At 38.5% G+C, this 20,054-nt stretch overlaps 1 long non-coding RNA gene across 2 annotated transcripts; it reads left to right on the top strand.

Annotated features, from left to right (window-relative positions):
- Nucleotides 1–391: 391 nt before the first annotated feature.
- On the top strand, nucleotides 392–19,263 carry LOC130439473 (uncharacterized). 2 transcript variants are annotated; one of them, XR_008909454.1, is made up of 5 exons: nucleotides 392–799; nucleotides 4,436–4,592; nucleotides 11,436–11,481; nucleotides 11,732–11,819; nucleotides 19,122–19,263. It is a non-coding gene; the product is annotated as an uncharacterized LOC130439473 (long non-coding RNA). The 2 variants fall into 2 exon arrangements; XR_008909455.1 differs by lacking the exon at nucleotides 19,122–19,263 and adding an exon at nucleotides 11,967–12,158.
- The last annotated feature ends 791 nt before the right edge of the window (nucleotides 19,264–20,054 follow it).

Genomic DNA, 20,054 nt, shown 5'->3' with positions numbered 1-20,054 from the left:
TCGATTTTAATACATTCATCTTCAACTAACAATAACACAGATCTTTTTTATCATTTATAAAATGTTTCTTTAGCAAGGTTTTTCACAAATTGCAGGCATTTAAACAAATATTTGCAGAGCTTTATTTATTGAATGATGCAATAAACAACATACACAGCCATCTTGTGACCATCCTTAAACCTTCAGCACAATATTAAAACCACATAAACAGCAAAGAACTACAAGTAAACTGAAAAAGCAACAAATATATTTCCCGTGTAGTACAGACGTCGCATTTCCTCAATTAAACGCCCCCAACGCGAAGAAAATTTCGAGTTCCCACTTCCCATCTGCGCTTGTGTGAGCTCAACTGGTAAATACAATATGTTTATTACAAGACTTGATTGCGTTCGTCTTTGACGGTTCTATGGCGGTCTTGTTTGGTAATTGTGTCGCTATTTTTGGCGCCTTGTCATACGCGTGTCGAATAAAATACAGCTCAACTATTACAAACGCGTTTCCGCTTTCACCATTGAGGGAGATATGCTGACGTCTTACTAGCTACTTTAGTAACGCTTATTGTATTATTTCATCAACTATAACAAATAAACGCCGTTGAATATCCTCGTTTGGTAGAAATTCGACGCATTAACATTTAAGAAAGATAAACCAACCAAATGCCACAAGACATCACTTAAACAAAAGAAAATAATCCACTTTTTGTATTTACCTCAGTTTGCCGCGTCCCTCTCGATGACGTCACGTCCAGGAGGTTGATGTCATCTTTTTAGCGACTGCAGTTGACCAGCTGACCACACAGGTAACGGTGTATTTTAACACATTAAACGGGTCTGTAAACGGGAGACAAAAAAACATAAACTAAACCAAGGGTAAGAGAAGACAGTTTTTTATCGTCAGTCAAGTAATATGATGTTTTATTTTATTTTAAAAGACAGATTAAATTAAGATGAAAGCAGCTCGTGCAACACATCACATGTTTGATAGGCCTATGTATTGATATTCATTGTGTTTTAAGCGTGTTTACATATGTATGCAGTGTTATTGTGGCCCACCGACATTCCCAAAAGGGAATTAAAACCAAGTGCCCTCAGGACAAATGTTACTATTCATCCATGAATCTCAGGACCTCTTATTACATGGGGTCTGATATCTAAAATGAGCCAATTACAAAATCGTCCCAGACTGTTAAACATGCAGACTAAACGTTTAGCTCCATTGAGTGTTTGCTCTTTCTCTTATTGTTTCAGTTGAAGCAATCAAAAATCTGCACCAGTTTTTTTCCTCCTTTGAGAGGTCAAATCAATGTGACGTACATGTGTGTATCATTAGAGTAAAAAAGCAATAGCGCGTTTATTCTGTAGTTCAGACAACTGTAAGCCATTCTCTGCTTAGTATGTGCGTTCATTATCAGTTAATGAGGTTAAGACCAAATTAAAAGAATTAGATTTCTCACCTCACAGGTGTTATTAAAAAATGTCATCCCCTTTATTCAGTGTTTCACACATTTAGATAGCCCTGAAAGACCTTGTAAAAGGACTTGATGAGGACTATACTTTATATGTGTAACATGTCAGAGATGTGATCTATATATATCTTTATGATGCCAAGGACCCCCAAATATGAATAACCTTTTGTGAGGGATCCCTTTTCTAAAATATATATCAATCTATATTTTTGTGTGTAAAGAAACGTTTACAAACGTGTTGGATAAATAGTAAATACAATATTATAAAGACAACGCATTGTTTCTAAACCTAAATAGTCGGCAACAATGTCACTTTGAGTCCAAAAAAAGAAACTATAGTGAGAAAAACTCACTAGAAAGATTCAACTATAAACAATTCCGAAAACTATCCATAGCAAAAAAAAACAGATAAACACTGTGACTTTTATAATTTGTTGCTTAATCTTTGTTCCTAGAAATGTTCTGGGGGCCCCTGGCATGCTTCTTCAGGCCCCCCTGGGGCCCCCTGACACCAGTTTAAAACCCCCTGATCTATACATTTACTTTATTTATTTTTTGGATCGGTTGCTCATCTCCAAAACGTCTATGCAACGTTTCCTCTCAGCTGCCATATAGACATCTAGAAGATGTCTGTAATATGTTTTGATTTAGAAATGTTTTTACACAGCAGATGTTTTCCAGATCTTTAGCAGACATTTTACAGACGTACCTCTGCTATCTGGGTAGGGTTATGATATATAGTTTGATGTATAAGATTTTATAATATATATTATCTATAGTTTAAAATTCACTGTCAAAAAAACGAAAAGTCCCCATAAAACATGGAAATGTGTATGCGTATTAAAGGATGTGACCTTACGGTAACCTTTTAAAGGCTTCTATTAATGTCTTAAAGTGCATTTTGCACTCGAAAAACCTCAAATATAAGTTTCTCATTGATGCAATGCGTTCCTAACAGTCGTATAAGTTTAATGTTAACCTTCTGTTCAGGCTTCCTCGTACGATACAATCACATACAGGAAAGCCCTGTTATTAAAATCAGCGCCGCCGTGATTCACTCTGCCAGGTTTTCTGCTGAACACGACCGACAGTGTTTTAAGCAGCATTCGGCGCTCTGCTAAAGTTGTCACGGCAGGCCGGCGCGAGCGTGTAAGCTCTCATTCTTCTGTTAAAGGTCAAGCAGGCCCTCTCTAAACAGTAATTGTGTATGATAGGTTAAGCATGTAATATACAGCAGCCGCAGAAAGTGGCTTCCACCCGTCCGCTCGCCGACCTGTTCCACTTCATAATGGCGATGTTGTAAAAGCACAGACGCCTGCTGGGTTCGAGCTGTTAGCCGTAAGAGCAGCGGTGCTGAATGGTGAATGGCTGTTTCAAACTGCCCAGCACTGGGTTCTGCTCTAATGAGCTGACTGTCAAGAAGTCATCCAGGGCCAGCACCGCTTCACTCTAATTCTCTCGTATTTATGTAAGTCTCAAGGCCAGCTGTCAAAAGTTCCACCGTGACGTTTGATCATTTGGCAACAAATGCGATACCCGAGCCGAGCGGATATTAGGGAAGTTCCATTAGATTCTGTTCTGGTGCGCAGTTTTTATTTGGTCGACTAAATGAAAGTGCCACAGAAATATGATATACAGGAGTGAAACTGACTGCTCTTTCCTGTCTTGTTTTAAGAGTATGATGTGATTTCCTGCACTGGAGGTTGTGTAATGAATGAATAAAACTGATATACTGACATTACAGTTAAACATTTTGTTTCGATAAAAAGTGCAAACATTTGTAGATAACAGTATTTGTACATGTAGATAAAACCCTGTTTTGGCATGTCAATAAGATACGTAACCATGTCGATAAATATGATTGTGTGACAGGCCCGGTCCTAGCTGGCTTGACTGCGGGGGGGGGGGGAATTATATACTGATTGGGTAGATACGTACAGTATGTCATAGTTCATTGACTGTATCATTTTTTACATTTTTCTGTGTTTAAATAGATCATTATTTAATAGACCACACAAATAAGCATTTATTAAGTATTTGATAACAGGGGTGACATCCTGATCTTGTGCACACACGGACGCGTTATAAATTACATTTCATTGAGTGAACACAGTTGTTTTTTTAACACAGACACTCAACATAATTTTGATGTGTGTCGGAGGTGGCACGAAATTTGACGGTCGCCTCCAATTTTTATATTCTGGACAAATGCGCATTTCATTTTTCATTATTTTAATTGTCTGCTGGACATTTCTGGAGGGGCTCAGTTCAAATCTGGGGGCTCCTTAGCCCCCCCAAACCCGGCCCTGTTGTGTAGGACAATATCAAATATCCCCATCACAATATGCATATCTTTGTGCTTTGCATTAATTAAATATTTGTAACACTTCAAAATAAATAGTCTGAGTTTTTAGACGTTACTTATTGGTAATGACATTATGTTGACCCTGGGATGTCAATCAACCGATCAGATTTGAGGGATAATGGTACACTAATGTTATCCACAGATTATATCCCTCTGATTTTAGGAATAATTTAGGATTTGAGGTGGCTGTAGGCTTTTATTATAAAAATATTGTTCAGAGCCAGTGAGAGCGAGACTTCTGCCAATGGAAGGCCAAATAGCTTTGGCGTCACTTGATTCTTGGAGCCTTCAGATAGCTCCAGGAAGTTATGTTTCCTATTTAAATTTTCCTATTTCTTTCATTTTTTATATTCATTAAATGGCTTCTGTCTTTAAATTGGTTGGAAGTTTACCTAAATCGGTCTGTTTAACTTTGCTGTGAAAAAACTGTTCCATTGGAGTCAACCGAAGTTGACGCAACTCTCTCTCTCAATGGCTCTTGGATAAACAAAATATGTTGGCCTGAGTACATCCCTCACTTGTCAAAATCAGTTTGAACTTGGTTCAAAACTTCAAGAAGGCCAAAACACATACCTGACAAATGAACCGGTTTATTTTTCTATTAGCAAAAAATGTGACGTGCAGGTCCATGGAAATTGCAGAGTCACCGCCACATTTTCTGGATAACCGCATTCAGGCCTAAAGAAAACTGTCAAAGAAGCCTGTCCTCAAATCTTGTGGATATTATGGATCACATATATGGCCTTGGGTCCATCCTTTACTGTAAGTATGTAAATTATTGTAATAATTGTTTTTGTCTATAGGGCAAACATCATACAGAAATGTTAAATACAGCAACAGGGCTAATATTCTGTATGCTCTATATTCTGTTGGGTTCTTTCAAACCATGGATATTTTAGATTCATATCGTCCATTTTTATTTTCTAGGTACATGTCCTTATTTTACAGAACCATGGCTTGAAACAACCAGGAAATTTACTTGAAGTTTGTGCGTTGTTCATATCCCCAACGCTTGCCTTAGCAAACTTAAAACTGCGGCAGAACTAGATCAAATCCCATGAAATCCAAACGTATTGAGCTCGCTCACCTGTGTTTACAATCCTAAAGCTTTGATTGGACGCTTCACTGCACGTACACCAGAAAAGAGAGAAATAGTCCGGCTAATTTGAAGGTGCTATCTGTTGTAGGTATGTTAATGAATCTTGGGGCACTTGGGCTTCTGTCTCTATGTGTATCGACTGCTGAGGAGAACCTGGCAGAACTAATCCGACCGTCTGATCTCCCCGCTGCTCCATGCCACTCTGTTAATTACCGAGCTCCTATTGACAAGCTCTTAGCTCAGGGCGCTTGATCCATCAACCGGCAGTACAGAGCGATTAGATGATCACTCCCCAAATTTCTAACGCCAGGAGAGGAGGGCTATTATTCACTTAAGAGTGGAATGACAATGCGCCCTTCTCAGGTCTTGGATCTGTTTTAGAAATGAGCTGTCTCCACGGTGAGCGAGACCCCGTGGCGGTGCGGGAAGGTTGTGCGGACAACTAGTCGGACTGAAATTAAATTTAAACATCATTAATGAAGTTCGGTTTTGTGAAATTGTTAAAGGTGAAATCACATTTGACCCCATTTAATTGTATTATTCTGGTCTTATTGTGCATGATTTAACATTTTTCCTAAGGAAAAAACATGCTGGTCCTCGCATTTTCAGTGGGTGTCAACTAGACCTAAATTTACATAAAACCCCACAAATTACTGTTTATTTTACTGTTTACTATTGTTAATTGTTGTATGCTGTACTAAATTGAGGCAATTGCTACACTTTTGTTAATGTATGAAGTATTCTGTAGGAAATATTGTATTATACTTCAAAAACACTATATTACATAGAAATTTTACTTTGGTAAATACTTAAGTATACTACGGTATTATATAATCTGGAAAGGTTAAAAAAAACATTGTTTTATTTAGAAATTGTACTACATTTTACTACAGTTAATATAAAAGTAATCTAGAGTATTCTGTTGTAGTAACAAAAGTGAATTTATTAACTTTAGTAAATACCGTAGTATGCTTTAATATTTTCTGTGGTAAACTTCAAAAACACTCTAGACTATAGAAATTATACAACAGTGGGAAATCCTAAATACTAAAGTGTACGACAGAATTCTGTAGTATTAACCTTAGTGAATTGTTAACCTGCTGTATAGTAAATTCTGTACTTACACACATGTATGCATACGGTTCAAAAACACTTTAGTTTATAAAAACTTTACAACAGTTTACTATAGAAAATACTTGAGTATCCACATTAACGTGTAGTCGATAACTGGACACATTTCTGTGTTATTTCTTGGGCTATCGTATTTTTAGTATTCGCTCAAGTGAATTGATAAACTATAGTAAAAACTGTGATATCATTTAATATTTACTATGGTAAGGTTTAAAAACACTGTAGTATATAAGATTTTACTATAGTAAATACTAAAGTATACCACCGTAGTTATTCATTTGGAAACAAGAATTAATAGTTAGCATTTAAACTTGTACGTGTAACATGCCACAACATTTTCTATTGTCCGTGATTCATCCTTTGGGAACCAGCGTGTTGAAATACAGCGTTGCTGATGATGTCATCTACGCCTGGAGACTGTTGGCAAATGTTAACACAAAGTCAGTAGAAACACACACACAGCAGAACTTGTTCCCAAGCCTTTATATTCCATGTTCTTTAATAGCACAGGGTCAATTTGACATAAGCGCACCTGCCCCACCGCCTTCCTGCCCCTCTTCCCTCAGCCCGGGGGCCAAATCAGCCTCCTTATTAAGATGGTAATGCCTGTGAATGGTAGGGAGGGGGAACAGGACCAACATCTTTTGCTCAGTCAGTCAAGCTCATTGTGTGAAACATACTTGTTTCCAGTCTGAATGGACTGATTCATTCAAACCCATACAAACACCGAGCCACAGCCAGCAGCTATGAAGACCGACATGAACCGCGGGCCGGCATTTGCATACAAATAAAGTCCAAACGGCTCCATGCACTTATTTATTACAGGGCTTCTCAACTAATATGATGTGACACCAAAAATAATACTCAATTCGATTTACAATTCATCTAATAATGTTTAATTTTACTCTTCATTTAACATGATTTCCCAGCCAGTGATTACAAGACGGAATAGCATTAATTTGAGCAAGATGTACGACGTACAGGCGTAATCTCCTGTTCGCAAAATCAATTCTGATCACGTTCGAATGTACAAAACCTTGAGAAAACACTAGCTTAATCATCTTTTCACGATGTTCATTTACGCCGCGTGATATTTATCTTTCTGCTTTTAAAAATTGAGCGACACGCTGTAATGCTAACTATAAACTCTTAGAACTGCACAGGTATAACTCATCTGTCGTGACAGCGAAAGACTGAACGTACAACACCGTATTAATGATATATAAACCATTAGGGCTAGATGTCTGAGAGCCCCTCACAAAAACTTGAGTTATGTGGGGTGATAACTGCCACGGCTGGAGCTATACTTCTGCTATATAAGCTTTATTGATGTAAATATGAACACAGCGCTCACACAGATTCGTTACTGTGACAACTGGAGTGATTTTTTAAGAAACATAGTAAAGATATATGCTATAAAAGTGTCTAATATACATGAAATTCAGATTTTATAATGTTGCAATGTAATGGGTTTTTAATTATTTGTAGCCTGAACAGAAAACTCACTTTCAGAATCACTTTCTGTGATCATTTATTGTCACATATAAATATTTATTTAGTGGAACACAAAAGAAGATATTTTGAGAAATGTCTCAGTGGTTTTGTGTTTATAAAATGGAAGTCAATGAGTTGCCAACATTCTTCAAAATATCTTCTTCTGTCTTCTAAAAAAGAAAAAAAGTCATTCAGGTTTGGAATGACAGAATTATAATTTTCCTTTAGATATATATAAATTTACCCACCAAAATGAACATTGTACAAGAAATCTACATGATAATTCAACAAAATGTAATTCAGGTGTTCTTCAATTTCATAATTAAATCAGTATTAAATCATTAAATAATTAGTTTTAATCTCACAAAACATATTTCTGGTCATATTTCATCATTTATTTATTTTTTGAAGATCTGTGCTTTGTTTTACGACAAACGTCATACACATCTATTATATAATAAAACATCTAAGAATTACAAAACAAAAACATATCATATATCATTTATACATGAAAGTACTGTTAATTTGGGTGGAAATGTGCTTAATTGTCATGAAATTGATGTAATGTACAAAACATTTTGTTTCTCTGTGGATGAATGAGACTGATAAGCCATGTGTGCTTTTGTTCACACATGGCAAGAATTATCATAACATCTAACATGTAAAGCTCTTGTCATTTAGATTCATAGCATGTGAGATCACTGTGTAGCGCTTATCATGGCAATGCTTGCTCGATGATGTCTTTTGAGGCACCCACGTTTCAAGTCCAGAACTCTCACACACTCCGGCGGGCTGGTTTGCTTCTAATTTCAGGGTGTTATAAGTAAGAGCGCTGGCCTTGCACCGAAAAAGCCTGGGGATTGAATTACTCTCCCCTTCTCTCTCGGTGACCTCGTCAGAGGGGGGTTAGAGAAAGAGAGAGAGGCAGAACGGGCTCCTACCTCGCCACTTCAGGCCCCCCGCTTCTTACAATACCCCCCGGGGTCTCCCAGCGTCCTGCTTTCCTCCGCCGCAGCACAGATCTCACTGAGCCATTTACGCCCACTTCTGCCTATATGACCCTGCGCCACCCTGTGCCGCCCAGCAGAAGGCCCTGTCCCCATTAGTGCCGATTGCTGACCTGATTTTGTTTCCCCCGTGTCCCCGCAGTCAGAATTTCAGCATTTGTGATCTTGTGACTTTGTTTTGAGTGTTTTCTTTCTTCTTGTTCCTTATTTTTTTCTGCTGGAATCTTCCTCACAGGCTTTGCTTTTCCCAACATTAGCAATTCCACAATACAAACAACAAAAGCATGAAAGAAGGAGAGAAAAAGAAAGTCGAGGCAGTAAAAAGAAAGAAAAAACATGAGCGTAGCTGTGCGAGTTTCCCAGCGTCTGTGAGGAGACCTGCGCAAATCGCCGAACTCCAAATTAATTACAGCATTTTTTCAGCGATTTCGACGTGACTGTTGTTTTCCTTCAATACCTCACGGAGTTCCACCTTCTTCCGTAAAAAATGCAGAACCCCCGTTAGTCCCGTCTGGAGTCAAGGTCAGAATGCGCATGTTGATGACAGACAAATCTCTTTCATTTTTCATGAGTTGCTTAAAGGCATAGAGCGTTTTTCTGCCAAAGCAGGGCCGGCGTAATGCGCGAAATCATTTTCCCTCTACCTCGCTCATTATGTCAAACCGCACATGCAACACAAAGACACATATTTGCTTTGAATTCATGTTTTTGGAATCGGAGATCGGAGGGCGCGCGCCGCTCGCTAACAGAGAGAGCAAGGACGTATAAACACATCTAGGCAGTCGGCGAAGGGTAATGATGTCTACAACTGAGGTAATTTGTGGCTGAACAAAGTGTCAACCTCCGCACAGTTCATCATTACAAACACGCTCCATCTGCATGAGCTCGTGCGGTCGACTCGCAGAATTTGACAGCTCGGATATTAGCCCAAAAATTGCTTCAAGACCCGGAACGCCAGATATTAAGCTACAGATCGGGAAGGCGATTTATCTGCGGCTGACGTTCCGCCGAACTGTAGCTGTCAGATGTGACTTACTGTCGTGATTATACGTGGAATAAACGAAACTGATCAAATTCAGCATTGTGAATAAATGACTCAAAAGTCGAGTGAGATGTTCACTAAGGGCGCTGGCGGACTTCTCCGTCTCCATTTGATCAAATTCGCAGTGTTTACTCCAAATTGTCACATGAAATAAATTTTATCATCAGGAATTCCCAAGAGGCTCCGTGCTGCAGCTGAATTTGATTGCGCATTTCCATACAATATAGTCATAATATCAAGTGCCGTTTTGTAGTTATTACATATAATGAAACCGGAGATGTACACCTGTCAGTCATTAGTGGATGCGGAACATTCCGGATGCAAAGTGCCGTCTCAGAGGGTGAAATTACGCGCGGAGAGGAGCATTCTCATTTTGGAAATCTGCTTCATGAAGTTGGATGTTTGGCAGCTTCCATTTCAGCCCACGCTGGCAATGAAAAAACATTATCCTCCTCGCGAACGCCCATGAGGCCTCGACAATCATCTACAAACCTGAGAGTTATTCGTATTTTCCTCTAACCTGTCAGGAGCCTCCATTATTAATGTTCATGTGGCATCAATAACCTGACATTACGCCGTTTTGCAAGAGATGGAGTTTTAATTGTTTCTCTTTGTGCAGTAATTGGTGATTGACCTCAAATGTTGTGATGGAACTTTGCATTTTGTCCACGCATCTTTGTCGGCCTTTTATGTTTCTGGGCCACTGGTGTCAACAAATGGTATTGTAAATATAATGTACCCGGATAGTCCAGCCCCACACTTACAGTATTGTTTGAGAGATTGTGGCCGTGTCTGCTTGGTTGGGGCACTTACATACTTCACTTATGACTTCGTCAGTGCATATTTTGCAAATCGAGTGTACAGCTTAAAGCAAAGTGTGCATTATATTATGTCAAAATATTGTGCCACTTTGTTAAAGAAAATTCCCATAAGAAAGACAAAAATCACCATAGGGATCTTTTTCAAATCTGTGAATTCTTGCAGACAGCAGTAATGGACTTCTTAAGGAAAGAATAGAAATCTCAATCTGTGCTAAAGTGTACTAAAGATCTGCAAAAATTGCGTATATTGAAGATCTCAATATTCCCATGCATTTCTCATTAAATATATTCATTTACATCTATTCACTATTTCTCATGTAAGCAATTTTAGGAGAAACATCTGAAACACAATTGAGGACTAAAAGAAAGGGCAGTAACATGTTCTTCTTACTGTTTGTTTCTAATATTTCCACCCTTCAGAGAATTTGCAGAATGACAGGTACCTCCGAACCTGCGCAATAAAAAATGTCCCCACATTTGTTTCGATTTATCTGTTCTGCTGGCGTTTAGAAGTTATTTTCGCTTGTATTTCCGCACTGTGGGGAAGTTGCTGAACATCACATGTGTGTATCTGATGTAGGGCTGATCGAATCGTGTTGTAATTGATGACGATTCTCTCTAGTCATTTTCTACGATAATAGTGAAATGTTTTGGCACGAAAGGTTACAAATTGTTTGTTTCCTGTAGACCAAATCAAGCCTATTGTTTCTTCTTCAGAGCAATCACATATTAATAGGCTGTTTACACAAAAACATGTTTTCATTAAATGCACCAGACGGACTTTTTTTACCTGTTTTCAGCATGGTGTGTTATGTAAGGGATAATGTACAGGCAGCCGGTTGTTACCGCAGAAATAAGCCCGACAGTGTGATCACACTCAAGGGGCTTATTTTGTGATAACAGCCGGCTGCTTGTGCATTATCCCGCTTATCACACGGCAACTTGGTACATTAGAAAAAAACTGGACATGAAATGTGAAGTTGAAATATTTGATTCATATTTGACACACAGATTGATGACCTTCAGTGAGGAAAAGCCCTTTACATTAGGTTTTAAGGTAAGAATGATGTTCAAATGTCCCAAAAAGGCAATTTAATCATTTGTAAATATAATGTTATATACGTTATTAAAAGACATGTTTATATTTAATTTGTCCAAAAAAACGGGTTACCATGTATTGTTAGTTTTGAGAGGTTGTTATCTGGGGCACAATCTTGCAAAGGTCGCGATTGCCCAATCAGAATGAAGCATTCCAACGAGCCGTGTAGTAAAGTTGTTTATTTATGTACTTATTTATTTCTTGACAGGAAGTGCAGCTCATCAATTGATCAATGTCATTTTCAGAACAATGGACCAATTAGATGAAGCAGAGGGTGGGTCACATTGCAAAAAAGAGTAAGTTTCTTTTCAGTTCAGTTTTGTTATACTGTATACAGCCACGGAAAACATTAAGAGTTTTTTTAAGAGTTTACTATTTGTTTAGGTAAGAATATGCTGACAATATTTCTCCCAGATTTCAAATATTATTGTTTGTATTTGCAGAAATTGAAAACTGAAAAAACAGTCAAAATAACAGAAAAGATGCTCTGTATTTTTTCAGACCTCAAATACTGCAAAGAAAACAATTTCATATTCACTTTTAGGCAATACAAAAGTCATATTTCTGATTGTATTTAGGAAAGGTTCAATATTCTTTTTTAATTTGGACTGGACACAAGTAAACTGAAATATGGAATAATCTCCTAATTTAGTTCTGCGGCTGAATATGTTTGGCCCCTCATCAATGATATTTTTTAATATACATTTAATACATAATTTATTTATTTTTCTCTAGTAATTTTTATGTACACTTATTCATTGATATTATTGATTTATGTTAAAATGTATTAAATGTGTTAAAACGGAATTGGTCTACAAAGACGCTATACAGCCCTCCGTGTTTCTGCAGTCAGTTTCGTCTTTTGTTTGTAGTAGAGCCCACATAAATAAAATCCACACACAACACCAAAAGCCATTTTGGCACCAAAGGCTCTCTGCAGTGCAACCTCGCAGTATATCATCAACTTTTCACTTCACCTGCTGTCTACCTGATACCTTCGTCTTCGGGACAACAACCGTGGCAAATATTTTACATATCGCCTGTCTTTGATGCTTGATGGGTGTGTGATTTCACAGCGCAGGCTGCTCTTTACGCTCTCTGCCTGTGCTGCGGGACGTCCTGCCACATGCTTTCATGTGTAGCGCGAGCGTTCGGGCCTCAGCGGCAGGGTCGTGTGTTCATGAGCGCGGGAGAGAACAACAGCTTCCCGTGTTCCTGTCACAGTCCTGCTGCATCCGCCTCTCATGTGCCATCTGGATGGATGCCGAGGAGTTGAGACGATGGAGTAGTGAAGTACTCCTCTTTCGCTTTCTTTCCCGCGTTCTAAATACCTGTCAGTCTGCACTGTAGGGTGAGTGTGTGAGTGAGTTTGGCAGATAGGGCGTTGATAGATGCGTGCCAGTGAGTATTGGGCGGATGCTAGGGCGTTTCTAGGATGTTCTTGCTTTAAGGAATAAAATCTAGAAATAGAAATGCTTGGATTTATTCACCCTTGTGTCCTTCAAAACATGTGTAACACGAAAGAAGATATTTTGGGAAATGTCGCTGTGGTATTGTGTTCATATAATGGAAGTCAATGGCGTTGAGTGTTATTTAGTTTCCAACATTCTTTAAAATATATATATATATTGTTTTTGTTCTGCAGAAGAAATAAAGTAGCACGAGTAAACTCTTGTCCTGTCACTTTTTTTCTGAATTCTTTAGCTCCAGAATGTAATCGTCTATAGTCAATGTAATCTCTACAAAATTAATAAAAAAAGAATTAAAGTCCTAAATTTGGATTTTTTTCCTAGAATGTAAACACACAGTAGATCCCTAATAATCTTAAGTGACCTATAATATTAGTGTTGTTTACCTTACCGAATAATATTTTCCTCCCTCTCATTCCCAGCGCCGAAAGGGGAATAAATTCATAATTTCTGAATGTTTAAATAGTCTAACAGAGCTAATCTTCTGTATTTGGGCAGCATTATTAAATGCGAGAAGCAGAAACGGACAGACAGGACATTATCGAGCGAAAGGCCCTGCACAGCTTTTCAGGTGAATCGATCGCGTGTCTCTCAGGCAAGTTTGAATCATACTAACCCTTTGACTGACGAAACTTCTCCCCCATTGAAATGCAGTGGAAAACTCCCCTATATTGATCCCCTCCTTGATGAACGGAGAAAAATTGAAGAAAAGCAAATCTCACCCACTCTTTATTTCACTCTCACTTCTTCTTCATCACGTTTTTCCAAAACAATGAACGGAGAAAGCGCAGCAGTGTTGTGGCACGAACTCTTCATTCGTAGTGAGCGTGAATTGGAAACAGATTATCTTTGCATTGATTATCTGACATCACTGAGGATCCGCGAATAAGACATCATCCGTAGATGCATACTTGCGATGTAATAATCTCACCGCAAAGTGCACGCACGCTAGAATAATGTCGGAGGTATAATATCTGAATAGTTGTCATGCAATGTGGGCAGTTTTTTTGCTCGAATGTTGCTCTCTCATAGCTCAGGAGATTTGATGGAGTTCTCAGTTGCTTGATAAAAATGACAGCAAAAATAAATGAGACGATGAGAAAATGTTGATGAGAAATCTTTAGTTTCCAGATTGAGATCTTCAAAAATATTGATTTTTGAGTACAGACTTGTGAGCTCAGTTTGAGACATCATTACAATCTCTTCTAAAACTAAGGTGTGAGATTTTTTACTCTTTTTCTCTGGAGAAGTATCTGAGACACATGAGATGAATGCAGACGTTTTCATTTGCTTTCCATTTAATCTCACTGAGTGAGAAATTAGAGTAAAACAAATTGAGTGGAAAATATACAGTAGAAGGGCAAGGCCTCTGTATATTGGCATGTGTAATATATATATATATATATATAGCATTATTATTTTTTCTCTGGTCACATGGTTTTAGTTATGTCCGAATGTTTTTAAAGGAATCATGCACAGAATAACCAGGGATGCTTTTCCGAGAACAGGTCAGTTGTGACTAGAAAAAGATGCAGATATCACCTGACGGCCATTTATATCCCCGCATTACACTATGAATGCATTTGTGAGCATGCTAAACGCAACACATGCATTTTAACAGCGGCGTTTTTTTATGTTTGCAATGAAAGGCGCTCAGCTTCTGTCACCACCCAGAGAAAGCCGGGGGGGATATGAACCCCTGCTGCTCAGGTCCTTCAGAGGGGCCCCGGGGGCCGTGTTTCAGTCCAGCCTGGGGGATCCTGAGCCCCAGCCACGCCTGCAGGGCATTGGGTTTGTTTGTGGTGAGAGAAGAGAACGGTCCGACGTGCTCGGATGGTCTTACATAATGAGACCATGCTGTAGAGCGCATGAAAAAGACAATTGCATGGATTTTTTTTTTTTTGTTATTAGGATGAAGTTTCACTTTGCGGTTTCTTTTGATGGTATTGAAACAGGTATTTGATTTATAAAGGAAAGTTTTGCTCAGGATATATTTATTTTTTAATAAATGAGGGGAAGATAAGCATGTGTTGAGTTGTATAATGCAAAGTACATCACGGAGTGTGTAAGTTTCACATGCTGTAATGCCATCAAATGCTGTCACTCTCAGCGCCCTCAGGTCCGCCCGGGGCCAGAAACACTCCTGGGCGAACACACACACACATCTCATAGTCATGGACTCACTACAGAGAAGTTGTGTTATCGAGTTGCAGCAATGTGATGTCACACTATGTGATGCCATCAGTGTGCGCTAGAAACACCCAGCAAGAGCACATACATGACCCCGCCTGTGAAATTCCGGGTTAAGTCATATAATCTAATTATGATATTAGAAACATCAAAGTGGTCATAGCCATAAAAATGATGAAATGGTGTTTTATTTAGTGTGTTTTTGGTTCTGTAAAGGATAGGATTTTGAGAGACAGCGCACACATTTTCATTCAGAATGTAATAAAATTAATACTAGAGTTTGGCTCCCCAAACATTGGTTTTGACGGGGTTTTATTCAGTCCATATAAAAGATATCAAGGTTATATTTACAAAGAAATTCTTTACATTTTATAGGATGATTTTATGTGGAACAAATCAAAAACTGGGTTTGTACGGACTTGATCATATATAAGAACAATAAAACAACCAGAAGTACTTGAAATGCATTTAAAATAAAAGATAAACGTTTGCTTTGACAGTCTGGGGTGTTTTAAAGTGAATCAGGGCGAATCAGAACAGGACTTGATTCTATTCATCAGGATTAAATATGGATGAAAATAGGATGTTACACTTTTGAATAAAGGTGCCTCTTTACAGGTTCTTAAAACCTTCTTTGTCATGCTTTTGTTGCACAACATATTCTAGTGAAAAAGAGTTTAGTGTAGGCTACTTTAGGAAAAGGTTTTTCTACGAATGTTTGACTGAAAGTTTCCATGAGGAACCACTGCTTCTTCTATGTGATCACTTCGAAGAAACCATTTAGAGCCTTTAATAGTGTAGAATAACTTTTTTTCTTTCAGTGAAACAAACCTTTCTTTCTCCTTTTTATAGTTTGAAGAACAATTTATCCACTACAAAGAACCTTCGGTGGATGTTAAAGGGCTCTTAGTTTTAGAAGCATGCGGCTCAAGAAAGAACCTTTTAGAAAGTGCGTATTTGGTGACGGCACATCAAGCTACAGCTTGTAAAAAACGCCGGTAGAGGGCACACCATCAAAACAACAACAATGGCGTAGCTTGGTGACGCTGTGAAGGAGCGTGGAATGATGGGATCTGTTGTCTTCAACTCAACCGCTGATGTCATAAATTAGACGGAAATGAGAAATCATGTTAGCTGATGATGTAAAGTAATAAAGTTTTATAAATGTTGGGTATTATTGTGGTCTATAAGTAAGTGACCGCTCGAAACAAGCTAGTGGCTTGCTAGACCCTAGACACCACTTCCGCATTTTTCCACGATACTGTTGCCATGCGGTTTCTACATCAGTAAAGGCGGTAACAAAGGGTAACGCGGATATGACGCCATTGACTGGCGAATGCAGAGCCCCGTGTCACTGTTTAAAATGCTAATTTTCTCACGGTTTACAAGTAGTTGGAAACATTTTAGACATTTTAAGGACCGAGCTGAACAAAATATATAACACTAATTTTACTGCAATGGTAACGAACTGTACCTTTAAAAACTATGATTCTGCGATCTGAAAGGGAGGCGAAGCAAATGATTACTTTTGAAGACAAATCTTCAAAATTTCTTTTAAATTATGATAAATTGTGCACAATATGACCAGTAAAATTTATGAGGAAACTAAGTAGGTCCAGTTTTGATTTAATGTTGATTTTAATATAGTTATACAGAAGACAAATAGAGGCCACCAGCAAATCACTCATGTTACACATGAGATGGAGGGCTGTAATAGAATAATGATGGTCTCGGTGGTGCTAATGGCCCGTGTGTTGAGTCAGCAAAACTTGCAGGCATTTTAATCAACCTCGAACAAACCGTTGGCACAACTGTCAATGTTTATTAAATCCCCAGTCATCGGATTTTAAATATTCCCACAAATTGATGCAGTTGTTGAAAAGCTGTAATATTTCAGTCACTGCCAGGGACATTAATATCGGTCGCCACGTGCCCTTTTCATTCACCAGCTCAATTACGGACCCCGGCTGATGCAAAAGAGTAATGAGACAGAGTAAATATTTTCTTTCTTCTTCAGCCACCCGTGTAAGCGGAGCACGGTGAGACGGCCATGGCGATGACAGGCATCTGCGGAGTACACCCGGGAAATATATATCAAAGTCAGACTCATAATTTATGTAATGACATTTGCCTGGCCGCTGATTAGCTCGCTTATCAACCTCGGTAATAAAGGAGCCGTAACCCTCCACTTTATCATTCATTTATCAGCGGTCGTTTCGAATAATATCACAGGATTGTATGTAATCATTATGCGGACAGAGGCGGTGTCACGGACTGTCATAGTTCACGCCTCTTAATTTGCATCTGCTCTCTGACGCCGGGGACAAATTGAGTCAACATAAAAAAAGGCGGCGAGTGGATCTCGGGGGTCGAGAGATGATGACAGAGGAAATGTTTCTGTAGGAAATGTTACGTGCAGACTGGTGACCAGCGAGGTTGTGGCCAATCGGATGCTTTAGAAAGGAAAGATGAATGTGAGGGGGCAATAAAAAGATGTGAAGAATTAGCAGTGGTTTGTTATGGAAGAACAAGAAAGAACGAAAACAAACTACCTGAAGCTACTGAGACCACCAATAAAATGATAGACAGAAAGGATGAATATGAAAAAGAAGGAAACAAAAAAAGACATATTAAGAATAGTAGATCGGATGGATGTACAGAAAGAGAAAGAAAAGAGGAATAGATAAATGACAGAAGAAAAGATAGATGATAGAAGAAAGTAAGGAAAGGGTTAATTTTGTGCGTTTTTGATTATATATGAACGGATGGATAGAGGAATAAAGAATGGATGGATGGATAGATAGACAGAGAAGTAAAGATGACGACAGAAAATGAATAGATGAAAGTAAGTAAGGGGTTAATTCAGTAAAGAGAGAAAGAAGGATTGATGGATGTACGGAAAGCAAAGAAATATAAAGTATGGATGGATGGATGGATGGATGGATGGATAGATAGATAGATAGATAGATAGATAGAGAAAGAGAAGAAATGAATAGATAGACGACAGAAGAAAAGATAGATGATAGAAAAATGTAAGGGGGGTTATTTTCTGTGTTTGTGATTATATATGGATGGATGAAAAGAGAAAGAAAGAAAGAATGGATGGATGGATAGATAGACAGAGAAATAAAATGGACGACAGAAAAATTAATGGATGATAGATCAAAGTAAGTAAGGGATAAATTAGTTTTTGATTATATAAAAGAAAGAATGACAGATGTATGGATGGATGGAAAAGAAAGAAATAAAGTATGGTTTGATGGATGGATGGAGAGAAAGAGAGAGAGAGAGAGAGAGAGAGAGAGAGAAAGAAAGAAAGAAAGAAAGAAAGAAAGAAGGAAGAAAAAGAAAGGAATAGATAGGTGACAGAAGAAATAGATAGTTGATAGAACAAAGTAAGCAAGGGGCTCATTTGTTTTTTTTGTATTATATAAAAAAAAAAGACAGACGGACGGATGGATGGATGGATGGATGGATGGAAAAGAAAGATATAAAGTATGGATTGATGGATGGATGGAGAGAGAGAGAGAAAGAAAGATAGATAGAAAGAAAAGAGAGAAATAGATAGACGACAGAAGAAAAGTTAGATGATAGATGAAAGTAAAAAAGGGGTTCATTTTCTGTGTTTCTGATTATAAAAGAAAGAAAGAAGAAAGAAAGGATGAAAGGGGTTAACTTTCATTGTTTTTAATGATGTAAGAGACAGTCAGACAGACAGACATAGACGAAGAAGAAAAAGAAAGAGAAGAAAATAAAAGTACAATGCAACTCGGAGTAGTAGATCTGCTGAAAATAACAAAGAGGATGGCCGTGTACAATAAGACCCATCAAACAAAACAGAAGCAGCATGTTGTCGTCTTGTCATATCAAAAATCTGGAAGCCCATAAAGGCTCGGCAAAGTGAGTCTGACATTATTTTTCAAACTTTTCCACCCACAGATCAGATGACAACACGCTTTAATGGAGAGGGCAGGCAATATGATTGTTACACCGCACTTATCCATTTTCCCAGATATGATGGATTTTGTGCATCTGAAGCGAGAGGAATGAAAGAATATGAGAAATTATGGCGACTCCAGGAACGCAGCAACGGTAAATGTAATTTGATCGACACAAATTACGGCTGGCATGTCGGGGAGTTTCGTCGAGTCCTGCAGTAATATTCCTGTCAGAAATCTCATATATCCTTTCCCATATCACATCGTGTTTATTTATTCTCTCTCTCTCACACACACACACTCGCTCTGTCTCTCATTCACTCAAATTGCAGGATATTACATTTGTTTTGCGGCCGTCGGAGGATAAACTGTGTCTCGTAGTGTGTAGTCACATGTCACGGACACAATAAAGCGCTAGACAAAAACGCAGATGAAAAGAGCAATGTTACATTTTCCCTTCAGCTCCCTTCAGAATTAATCACGCATCTAAATACAGTAAAGTACATTTTTATATAATGTCTCTCTGTGTAAGATTTGATTTGAAAAATCGAAAGCTTGGAAGGAAAATATAAGCCGTATGAATCACATTTTAGGTGCTGTTCATTCGCACATTTTCAATTTAATTCCCCTCACAACTTTTATTTGTTTCGTCATTTTTCACTGTTCTCGAACCCTTCCAGGTTTCATTTAGAATCTGAATTCCAGATTTTCAGTGCGGTCGCAGCCCGTCGAGGTCAGATCGCAGGAGGGCAGCCTTAACATCTGGAGGCGCGGAGGAAGCCGAGCTCGGTAAGTCTGTCAGCACTTTACCCAAACACACAGGAGGAAAACCCGACGTGAAAAACAGACCGGCCAATCTCACAAACAGACAGGCAGAAGGCCACGGCACACGCAACAAGATACCTCACACAATAAACGGAAGAACCGTTGGAAT

Source organism: Triplophysa dalaica, chromosome 17 (genome assembly GCF_015846415.1).
Source record: "Triplophysa dalaica isolate WHDGS20190420 chromosome 17, ASM1584641v1, whole genome shotgun sequence".
NCBI lineage: Eukaryota > Metazoa > Chordata > Actinopteri > Cypriniformes > Nemacheilidae > Triplophysa > Triplophysa dalaica.
The sequence above is the reverse complement of the archived record's forward strand: the minus strand, read 5'-3'. Positions and strand labels throughout refer to the sequence as shown.